The sequence below is a fragment of the Lissotriton vulgaris genome, chromosome 7, assembly GCF_964263255.1.
Source record: "Lissotriton vulgaris chromosome 7, aLisVul1.2, whole genome shotgun sequence".
In the NCBI taxonomy this organism is placed as follows: Eukaryota; Metazoa; Chordata; class Amphibia; order Caudata; family Salamandridae; genus Lissotriton; species Lissotriton vulgaris.
In genome coordinates, this window is record NC_141695.1 from 1,675,813,334 (window position 1) to 1,675,823,967 (window position 10,634).

The following is a 10,634-nucleotide window of genomic DNA, read 5'->3' on the forward strand; positions in this document are numbered from 1 at the left end:
CCTGCCAACCTTTCTCCATGGCCTGCCCGACCGCTCTCCTCGTGCTGCCCGACTGCTCTCCTCGGCCTGCCCATCTCTCTCCACGGCCTACCCACCTCTCTTTTGGCCTGCCAATGCTACTGCTCTATCCTCGGCCTGACCATCCTCCTGCTCAGCTTGCCCATCCTTCTCCTCGGCCTGCCCTCCACCCTCCCGCTCTCTCCTCGGCCTGCCCTCCTCTGGGAGCTCCCACACAAAACCCCTTTGAGTCGAGGCCCCCATGCCAGGCCTGTGCACTCTGTCTTCAGGTGGAGTCCGTGTACCTGGGCACAAGCTGCCCTGTGTGCGAGGCAGGGCCGCTGGCACACAAGGGGTCTTTGTGGAGCCTGGCAGGACCGTGGGCAACAGGGGCTGGCTGGCTGTCGGACCCCTCCATGAGTGCCAGATACCTCACACCAGGACCAGGGGACAGACACATGGACCCGCTGAGCATGCACAAGAACCAAGCGCACCCGATTTCAAGAAGTCTATCAGACAAACGCTCAAGGACGCTGGTCAGCAAGCTAGCAGGCATCAGTGCACACAGGCCTGCAAGCACCCAGGCATGAGTGCACACAGGCCAGCATCACGCAGGCATTAGTGCACACATGCCAGCAAGCACGCAGGCATTAGTGCACACAGGCCAACAAGCATGCAGGCATCAGTGCACACAGGCCAGCAAGCACACAGGCATCCAGTGCACACAGGCCAGCAAGCACGCAGGCATCCATTGCACACAGGCCAGCAAGCATGCAGGCACTTGGGGACTAAAGGTCAGCGCGAAGGAAGTTTGTGTGAGGGTATAATCTTTGCCACATTTGAAACTGGACACATTAGTATTGTAGTGTGTAGCATTTACATAGTTTTCGTATATCGTTTTGGGGCCTATTTTCGCAGGTGCGGACCTACACCATTGAGGTGTGCACAGTTAGTGCAGAGTGTTGTATTTGTTGTCATCCTTGGTGTCTTAACTGAATGACCGCAGAGATGCTTTTATCTTGTCTTATAGTGCGGTGCATAAAAATGTGATGGCGGTGGTAGCACGAGAGCCTCACATAATTTAGTTGTAATTAGTTGAGGTTTATAATTTACTTAGCAGGTTCCATGCTATGCTTCAAGCTTTCTCTTCCAAAATAGCAAAAGACATACAAACGATGGACGGAATGCAGAACAAATCAAAACATTACCACCCACAAAACAATTCTTCATTTCCCCTCTACAAATATACTCACATTCCTATAGCCTTCCATAATTTTACTATCAACAAGTTGCCGCTCTTACCTCTTTTGCACCCCCACTCTTCCTTATCCCGACTCTGCCATTCACCCATACAATCTTCCTTCACACACACAATACTTTTTAAATAACTTTCTCGCATATTACCTTTTAGCTCTCCAAACTAACAAGCATTTTTGCTGCATACTCCCACAGTCTGCTGCAGCTCAAAATCACACGTTGCTCAAAACTCCATATTGTATTAAAAGTAGCCTGCCACTCACCAGTCGCAATTACTCAAGGCCGCCACAGCATCACTCAGCACGACCACAGCATCACTCAGCACGACCACAGCATCACTCAGCACGACCACAGCATCACTCAGCACGACCACAGCATCACTCAGCACCACCACAGCATCACTCAGCACCACCACATCATCACTCAACACTACCACAGAATCACTCACCTTCACCACAGCATCACTCAGGAACACAACAGCATAACTCAGTACGACCACATCACTATATGCTACCACAGCATTACTCTGCAGCGCCACAGCATCAGTCAGCAATGGTACAGCATCAGTCAGCACCGCCACAGCATCACTCTGGACTACAACAGCATCACTCAGGGCCAGCACAGCATCACTCAGAGCCAGCACAGCATCACTCAGAGCCAGCACAGCATCACTCAGAGCCAGCACAGCATCACTCAGAGCCAGCACAGCATAGCTCAGGGCCAGCACAGCATAGCTCAGGGCCAGCACAGCATAGCTCAGGGCCAGCACAGCATAGCTCAGGGCCAGCACAGCATCACTCATTGCTTCTTACACTTTTTAATTCCAACTTCTCACCATGCTGCACAGCAGCCACACTTTTCTACAGCACAGCATAGAAACATTGGTAAAATCAATAGCTCTACCTAAACACTTATAAGGCCCCCCAATGCACAGCCGATAGGTCTCGCCTTTGGGACATTATAAGTGTTTAGTTATACAGCACAATATCCTTGATTAAATAACATCAAGTGTTGCATGGCTAAACACTTATAAGGTCCCAAAAGCGAGACCTATTGGCTATGCCAAAGCTTGTTTTTTAAACATCCTGGCACTGTTAAAGTTAAATTAAGTGTGAGAAAGCAGTTTAATGCGGGACAGAAGCCAGGAAGGTGTCCCAGACGACATGGCGCGTGTGTGACAGGAGCTCGCACTGCCTTCCTGGGAATTGCTGGCTTACGTTTTATCGATGCTGTGGTGCAGTCTCACTGGCACCAACAGTGGTGGTTTTCAGGCCTACTTTAGGCTGCCTTGGGGGCGGAAATAAAACTGTACCCAGTCCAAGTTCTTCCTCCTCCTCACAGTGCTTCGAAGCCGAGCTACAGCAACAGGGCCGGACTGGGAACCACAACCGGCCCTGGCGAAGTGCTCAGCCACCCCCCTCCCCACTCGGTGGGGTCGGAGGTTCTGCCGAGCTCTTTGCCGGGGCCGGTTTTCAGCCGATTTTGGTACAGGGCCTATTTTGCAGCTATGTTGCAAAAACGGCCCTTTAAGAAAAACGGTGCTCGCTATGGCCAGTTGGCCCTGGACAGCAGGGGAGGAGACCACCGCTGGCAGCATGCTGTGGGGAGCGCTGCCCTCTTCAGCCTGGGGCTTGTTTAATCTGTAGTCATGCTCGGTATGCCTCTTTTTCCCCCAGCGGGGTACTAGGTTTTATTTATATGCAGAGAATACTCAGTTTATCTTTGCTGTTCCCCATTTCGATGGACAGCATCGATCTGGAAAGTGTCACCCCCTTCTCACAACTGGTTGAGGCCAAGGTAATCCTCAGACTTGAATGTGGCTCTGCCTCTCTCCTGGCTTCCAGAAACAAGCATTTGCAATGCAATAGGTCTCGCAATTACACCAGATTGAGCTATTGGTATTTTAAATGACAATGCACTTTATTTATGTTTTAAAAACCAACACATAAATAAAAAGCAGTCATTTATAATGCTAATAGCTTCAACTCTCTCAAATGTGAGATCTAGTGCATTGCAAATGCTTATTTTAATGGCCGTTGGGTTCTGTCCATCTGCCAGCGACAGAGGCGGTCTTTTTAGGTTTGGTCTTTGAGACAACTCACCAGTCTCCTGTTTTTTTCCTCAAAATTCACAGGTACATATATATTTAGTAAAAAAACACAGCAAGGTTAACTATGGTTCACCGACACCAACACAGAACAAGCACTGGCAAAGCCAACAGGTTTTACCTTTGCGTAATCTATTGGCTTAGTCAAGATTTTTTGTTGTTTTTTTACATGTTGCACAGCAGATGGCATGCTGTGCAACATTTTTGTTGTTTTTTTTACATGTTGCACAGCAGATGGCATGCTGTGCAACATGGCTTAAAGAAAGAAAAGCACTGTGACGTGGCTAGCACTGACCGAGTCATAGCGTTTTTCGGTTTTGCTTTTAGTTTAAACTGTGCAACAAAAAAAACCACATTGACAAAGCCAATAGATTTCACAGAGGCCAGCCTACCTGCTTTTGTGCTTTCAAGCTTGCTGCTAACTCTACGGAGTAGGCTCTGTGACGGACCACCCTGTGCCAGAGTGCCTGCAGCTGTATATAAGCAGGCTTTTAACCACCCTGCATCGGTGTACAACAGTCCAGAACTCATCTGCTTCCAGCAGAAGTCATGTATAATGGGCTGGCTGAAAGTAGAGAAAACATTAAAGCCTATGGCAAAGAGCGGATTCAATTTAAACTTTCAACCCTGGTAACTCCATTCATTGGCAAGCGCGAATTGGTCAGCAAGAATATAAACAAGTGTGCCGCATGGATTCCGGCAAGGAGAACACTCAGGACTTTTCTAGATCCTGAACTTCCTTGGAACGTTGCAAGATTTCTGGGGGAAAAACCTCAAATGTTTGCAGATTAACAATTCCCTACATTATTTTTGATGATTAATGAGTTTTTTTTAAATATAAGAGAAAATAAAAATATAAGATTTTATTTTTTTTAGACGCCTTGGAGTCCTAGGAAATCTGTAACATTTATTTATTTTGTCTATAAATTTTGCACACAAGCAGTGCAAAATGTTTTTTTTTTAATTTCCCTTCTTATTCACTGATGGTTTTTATGTTGCTGGTTTAAAGATTCAAAAAGAATGCCTTCAGCCTGTCTGCAGGAAACTTTGTTGCTTGATCGCCTTGGGTTTGAAGCAGAGGGAGGAGAGGTAGAGCAGGCTCAGAGCTCTTCTTTTGCCTTCAACAGAACGTTCCATGCATTTGAGAAGCGCATTCCTTGTTTGTTTTACTAGGGAGGAACACCAGGGAGGAACAGAATGTGGTGTGTAAGTTTGCAGGCGTTGGGTCCACAGCCTGACAGCAACAGGCGATGCTGTGCCAGCAGCGGCCTCGTTGTCTGGCCTCGAAGGCATTGACAGGCTACCCTGTACTTGAGCTGTAGATATACGCGAATAGATGTGACTAGGCAGAATGTAAGCCTGTGGGTAATGTGGAATCCGATGAGGAGCACACCTAGAGAACTTCAAATGGGGGGAGGCGGGTTTGTCTGGCACTACGGAGGGACAGGGTAAGCAACTACAAAGTGGGAGAGATTGGGAGGGGTGGGTAAGCAAGGGGTTGGGAGTGTCAGAGAGGGCTTGCAAACACATGCACTCCTATTCAGTGTTAGTGTAAAAACAACAAACAAGTACCTCTGAAAGTGTGCAGCCAGTGGAAGGACACCGGCCACTGGAAGCAGTACGTTGTCCATGTTCCACGGCAGGAGGAAGACAGGACAACTCAAAACCCAGTAGGAAGACATGTAAGAAGGAGGTGCTGACAAATAGTAACCAAGGAATTGAGAGTGATGTGTGAGTCAGCCAATGGTGAGTAAAGTGAGGTGGGTGTCATTCAATAGTCAGTAATGGGTGTATGAAGGTCGAATCCGACTGCATGGTTACCCCCACTTTTTTCCTGGTGTTTTGATGGTTTTTTACTTAGTTTGGCTGAGATCCTGCTATCCAGGGTCCCAGCCTTTCGGTTTCCCGCTCTAAACTGATTGCATGTACATTAGGTACACTCCAAATTTGTTACTGGGTTACCCTTGTGAGTCCCTAGTATATGGTACCTTAGGTGCCAAGGGCATAGGTACCCCAGAGGCCTACCAGGGGCTAAAGCATGTATTATGCCACCCCTGGGAAGCCTTCCAAAATGGCACCACAGGTCTGCTCCTGCAGCCTGGGTACGGTGGCGTAAGCACCCCTTTCTAAGATATAGTATACCTATAAGTCACTCCTATGGCAGGTCTTGACAATCCTGAAGGCAGAGTGCTTGGTTTTGTGTGAGAGGGTGCCCAAGCATGAGCTGAGCCCCTCTGCATCTTTAGGAATCCCTTCCTTATAGCTGGTCTGTGATACAGCCATACCATATACTCTTACGTGCATTATAACCTCGCGGTAAATACTAACTTTGGAATGGCTGCATCAAAACATGTCTGGAATCCTATCTCCCCCCCCCCCCCCCCCATCCCCCGCCAGTCCTAGCAGCGGGGGTACAATTCCACCCTTCTAGAGGGAGAAGACATGTACACCTTGACTTACCCAGTAATAGTTTTTAAGAGCCCCAACATCACAAAATGGATGCTGCTGGCACAGACACGAGTCTGATCTCCTGCTGCTGGACGAAACTCCGGCAGGGTAGGCCTGGACAATAGGTTTCCGGTCACAGGGCGGTGTAACCACCTCCCCAGACTGACTTTAGTGTATTGGGGCAGGGTGACTGCATTCAGTGAAAGCTTTTCAGACCGTGCCTGGGGCACACAAGGTGTCCCTGTGCATTTCCCAGTTCAAACCCGTTGCTGGGGCACTCAGCCCCAGCTCTGGCATGAAACTGGACAAAGGGGAAGGGGTGTAACCACCCCCTCCCCAGGTCCTCCCATAGGTGGGACCTTAGAGTTAGTCCATCCCCTAACCTTAATATAGGAACTCAGTCCCTAGGACTTTAGATTACCTTGGACGAAACTTTGCACCATATATCCTGGAACTTCGACATTCTATTTCGACTAGAAGACGGAAGGATCTCCCTTGGGGTCAGGGGAGTGACTCCCCTGTTCAAACAGGCAACAAAGAAGCATCTTGCCAGTCTGCATTTTCGAGGCTCCCAAAGGATCTGCAACACAGGACACGGACTTCCAGACATCTCTGAGGCCGACACAAGATCACAGTAAAGCTGGGACCCGCAGCCGACACAAGAGACGTGGGACACCGTGCATATTTGCAAGTGCACCTACTTCCCGAGCTTTCCCAAAGTTGTCCATTGGGCTACTTGTAGTCCGAGCCCTGAGCAACATCTGCACCGAAGATTGTGGGCCTACACTCCACAAGTGTTCAGTGGGCCCGCTTCTGGCATTTCTGCTCGAGGCCCCTTCGCGATCCCTGGTCCGTTGTCTGGTGGGTCTCCACAAAGGAAACTCTTTTGTTTCTTGGGCTTCCCCGGTTGCTCCAGACGTGCCCTGACTCCCCTCCAAAGGGTGAGTCCCTCAGACCTTGCTGGTCTGCTCCGAAGCCAATTTTTGCATTCTGCATGGGTTGCTGTTGCCAAGGCTTGTTGGGTCCGATCCGGATACCGACGCTGCAGCACTCAACATCAGATGTGGGACAGCTCGAATCCAGCTCCTGGTTGTCGTCGACACCTCCTGGTCCTCGTGGCTGAAGAGTCAAGCTTCCCCTCCGGCACCTGAAATCACCCGACATCGGCTGGCATCCTCTTGTTGCCTCCCTGGTCACTGGCAAGTGACCCAGACTGTCCCATCTGCTTCCAGGTTCTTCAGATCTTCGATCTACTCTTGGATCCACCCGAACACTTTTCATCTGGTCGCCTGCAGCACTCCTTTGCAGCTCTCCATAGGAAACAACGACGAAACCCGACACGAAAAGACACCTATGCACCCGGCTTCTCTAGGTGAAGTAACATGAGTACTTCGGGGCTCCTGTGGGTCTTGACTCTCGAACTGTCCAGTACTGAAGGGGTTTGTTCCTAGTCCACTCCTAAGTGTCCTTATTCTTAAAAAATCTACTCACAACTTTCACCATAGAAGTCAATGGTGATTCGCGGCTGTGTTTAGACAATGCACGCATCCCCAGTGGGTCTCCTGCGTCCCTACCTTGGGTGGTTCCTGGTTGCTCCATCGGTTCTACAGGCCCTAGGCCATGTCTCTATGTTCATAGCGGTACTTGTACCACTTTCTTAGTATATGGTTTGTGACACCCCTAGGGCAAAACGTATACTGTGCTAATTTACTGCGTGCTACTTAAGTTTAACTTGTGTACTTTTGCTTCTAGCCTTATAAAGAGACTAGAGGGATGTGTTTAGAAAAAATACATATATATTTTATATATACCTGGTGTAGTTCTCCTTTCATTTGGTCATTCACAAGATTAAAGACTGGTAAAACAAGCTGCTTTGCATTCCTTCAAGACTTAGCCTGAAGGTACTCTCCACAGCTATCACTCGGATAGCTTTCTATAAAGGTTATCTTAAACTTACCAATAATAAGGGTCGTTTGGACTGGTGCAAGGTGCCCACTAGAGTAGAGGACAGCATATGCCAGGCCAACTTCTCACAATGGGTGGGCTCCAAGCCCCTTTTAAGATATTTTTTTTTTAAACACAAGGAATGTCACAAGCACAGCGAAACCTAAAAAGCTTCAAAACAGTCAGCTTGTTATGGTATGCAACACACCAGAACTCATGCCCCTGCCATGTTTTGAAATTGATAGATTAGAAAAGGAGTGTGCTTTGTGTTTGCTGAACCATAACAAATAGTTTCTTACCTGTCGGTGTAGTTTTGCAGCTTGAAGATCTTTCTAGATTCACTATGCTGTGCATTATTCCACGGTCTAGTGGTTAGGTCCGGAATCGTAGTCTTTTTTTTTTTTTCCGTAGTCCAGGTGGGCGTCGACGTCCCACCTTTTGGTGTCCTTCCTGTGACGTCAGCACACTTCCTGCGGAAGCTCCCACCCTTGGGCGCCATCTTCAGATTCTTTTTTCTCGTTTGTGTCCGAATCTATGGCAATGTTCAAGTAAGTGATTCACCGCTTTAACCTCCAAGGTGTCTGTTTCAGTCTTGTCTTTGTTTTTACCACCTTTCTCTCCAGTCTCATCTCTCTGGCAGAGGCGGGTGGGTTCGCTAGTGAATCCAGAAAGATCTTCAAGCTGCAAAACTACACCGACAGGTAAGAAACTGTTAGTTTTGCAGCGTGAATCTTTCTGGATTCACTATGCTGTGCATAGACTTTGTAGCGGTTTGTTATATTTGTGGCGGCTGGGTGGAAGATGAGCGTTGGTTGTTGAATATGTGTTGAAGCACTTTCTGTCCCACTTGTGCTTCCTTGTTCATTTGTATGTCCACACAGTAGTGCTTCGTGAACGTGTGCACTGAAATCCATGTTGCCACCAAGCATATGTCCTGAATGGGTGTGCTAGCCAAGAATGCTATCGTAGCTCCTTTCTTCCTGGTAGAGTGGGCTTGTGTCCCCTCTGCCAGTTCCTGTCCTGCTTGTTTGTGTCACAACTGTATTGTTTGTGCAATCCATCGTGCAATGGTTCCTTTAGTTACTGGTTTCCCCATGAAACTGTTTGCGAAGGACACAAATAACTGCTTTGTTTTCCTTAGTCTTTTATTTCTCTCTATGTCCAGTTTGCAGTGCTCTTTCTGCGCTTGTGGCTGGTTTCTGGAAGAAACTTGGTATTTGTATTGTCTGATTGATGTGGAACCTTGACAACACCTTTGGCATAAAGTGTGGGTCCGTTCTCATCACCACCCTGTCATTATGTATCTGGATGTAGGGTTCTTGCAGCGTTAGCGCCTGTAGTTCACTCACCCTGCGCAGCGAGGTGATTGCCACTAAGAATGCGGTTTTCGTTAGCATTTGTAGGGAGGCCTTATGAATTGGTTCAAAAGGCTCCTTCATGAGTTCCGTCAGGACCAAATTAAGGTTCCATGCCGGTGGTGGCACCCTCTTTGGTGGTGCGATCTTTTTCGCTCCATCCAGGAATCGCTTTACTCTCTGTGATGTGGAGAAGCTCTTGCCTGTTTCTCCTCTTGTGTAAGCGACTATCGCTCCCTTAGTGAGGATGAGCTCATGTTTTCCTCGAGCAGGTGCGTGAACTACTTAAGCACTGTTGAGTCCTTCTGCATCCTCTTGTGCAGCTTTTCCTTTCTGAACCATAGTGTGAACCTGTTCCACTTTGACACATAGCACTTCCGCATGCTGTGTCTTCTTGCTTCCCGTAGTACCCTCAGGGTGCTCTCGGCTAATTTAAGATGAGAAAACTATATGTCCTCAAGAGCCATGCTACTAGGCTGAGGATCTCTGGCTCTGGGTGCAGCACCTCTCCGCCTTGCATGGAGAGTAGGTCTTTCTGTCTCGCCAATCTGTGGGGGGCACTCTGTGCCATCTCCATTATCTGTGAGTACCAGGTCTGCCTGGCCCACTGCGGTGTGACCAGTATCAGAGTCATGTTGCTGGTTCTGCACTTGTTGAGTACTTTCTGTATCAGAGGGATCGGCGGAAAAGCGTAAGCAAATGTCTTCGACCAGCTTATCCATAGGGCATTCCCCAGGGACCCTTCCCCTGGTTGCCTGGATGCAAAGTTTTGGCATTTTGCAAACAGGTCTTTTGACGGTGTTCCCCAGTTGCCGAAAAGCTTCTCTGTTTCCTGTGCATCCAGCTCCCACTCGTGGGATGCCGATGTCGGTCTGCTGAGCCAGTCTGCTTCTACATTGTCCTTCCCTGGTAGACGTTTGGCTAGCAGGTCTATCTTGAGTGGAATGGCCCATCTCCACATTTCTTGAGCTAATTTTGAAAGCGGGGCTGATTGTGTCCCTCGCTGCTTGTTTATGTAGAACATCGCTGTTGTGTTCTCTGTCTGGATCAACACCTTCTGGTTGTACAACTTCGTCTGGAAAGCCTTTATTGCGAGGAAGACGGTCTTCAATTCTAGGTAGTTGATGTGTTTTACCACATCTGCTGGTGTCCACAGACCCCTCACTCCGAGTTTTTCCATGTGAGTGCCCCATCCCTTCTGGGATGCGTCTATGGTGATGGTCACCGTTGGCGGTGTCAGAGGCTTCCCCCTTCTCTTGTTCCCCCATGCTATCTCTTCTTGCACTGAGTGTGTTACAACCACTAGATCTTCCCAACGACCTGTAGCTTGTGACCATTGTTCCTGTAGCCATTCTTGGAAAGGTCTCATGTGCAGCCGTACATTTGGCACTAGATGTATGCATGACGCCATCATGCCAATGACTTTGCTCGCCGTCCTCACTGTCAGAGCTCGCCCCTTCTGGTAGAATTGTGTCTCCTTCAGCAGTGCTAGCCTTCTCTTCTCGCTGGGGAACACCTTGTTCGTA